This window comes from Gorilla gorilla, chromosome 1 (genome assembly GCF_029281585.2).
Source record: "Gorilla gorilla gorilla isolate KB3781 chromosome 1, NHGRI_mGorGor1-v2.1_pri, whole genome shotgun sequence".
Classification (NCBI taxonomy): Eukaryota; Metazoa; Chordata; class Mammalia; order Primates; family Hominidae; genus Gorilla; species Gorilla gorilla.
In genome coordinates, this window is record NC_073224.2 from 149,319,446 (window position 1) to 149,320,740 (window position 1,295).

Sequence of the window (1,295 nt, forward strand, 5' to 3'; positions counted from 1 at the left end):
TATGCCTTATGAACACATATAGATCTACTTCATTCTTTTTAATGGTTTTGTAGTATTCCATTTCACAGAGACCTAGTTTTCTTAAACCAGATTTTTTTTAACGGATGGTTTTTTTAAAAATATAGTTTTTATGATAAACAATGCTTCAGTGAACATCTTTGCACATGTAGCTTGGGTTGGAGTATTTCTCTTTTTTATTGGTGCTGAGCTAGAAACTAATCTGAGAGAATGCACATTGTATTAAAAAAACCGAAAAACTACCCCTCACTCTGATTGGAATCAGACTTGTGTGCCTTACTCTCTATTTACTATAGGGACGCTAAGGTGATGAGGCGACTCTCTCTCTCTCTCTTTTTTTTTTTTTTCAGATGGGAACCACTCAGACTGTGTCCTCTCTCTCTTACTGTCCCAGAGAAGAGAAGAACGATCATCAATGGCCAATGGCAGTTGCAGCGAAGCCACACCAAGAGCCGGCTTCATGCTCAGGAGAGAACGCTGCACTTCCTGCTCATGGTTTCCGGTGCTCTACAAGTTCACAGAAACTTCTCTAGTAGTGCACTGTAGAAATGATCCCTGAAAATATAGTCTTGACGAGGTGACTCTTAATCGGGATTCTCCCCATGTCAGTCTTCTGTATGTGTACAAGTATGTGTAGGTCTTCTCTTTTGGGCTAGTAGGTTTCCCCCGTAGAAAAATTTCTAATGTTCTACCTGGGAATGGGAGGCTGCTGCTAGACTTTGGATTGCTGAACAGGATAAGGGCACAGTGGGCCTTGTTCTTCATTATGTAGACGAGCAGAATACCTGTACTTTGTTGCTTCTCTCCTGTCTTCAGCGATGCCAGCGTGCCTGAATCTGGGACCTCTTTGGTTCAACATCATCCAGGAGAAAACTTCTTATCTAGGGTTGAGGGAGCAGTTGCATGGCTCCGTGGAATATGGGAGAAATTCTGGGATTTGAACTGCTCTTTATATCACTGCTTTTCAAATTTTAAGGGGTTTACAGAGCACTTGGGAATTAAAGTGTAGGCCTGATTCGGTAGGTCTGGATGGGACCTGAAATTCTGCATTTCTAACACACTTTTAAGAGTGCCTATGCTGCTGGCCCACAGGCTTTGGCTAACAAAGTTTTAGCTGAACTATCAATCCAACTTTCCTTGAATGCTGATGCTTTCCTAGGGTTCTGGGGACATGAATAAAGTGACATTTCCTTGATTTTTCCCTCTGCAGTCTCAGGCTGTAGGATTTTCTGTTTTGTGAAATGAGTTATAACTTGTTCATATTAAAGTGAGATAGA

General features: G+C 41.5%; 1 non-coding gene across 1 annotated transcript; it reads right to left on the reverse strand.

Annotated features, from left to right (window-relative positions):
- Positions 1 to 374: 374 nt before the first annotated feature.
- LOC115932058 (small nucleolar RNA U3) lies at positions 375 to 589 on the reverse strand. Its single transcript, XR_004068426.1, has one exon. It is a non-coding gene; the product is annotated as a small nucleolar RNA U3 (small nucleolar RNA).
- Positions 590 to 1,295: the final 706 nt, after the last annotated feature.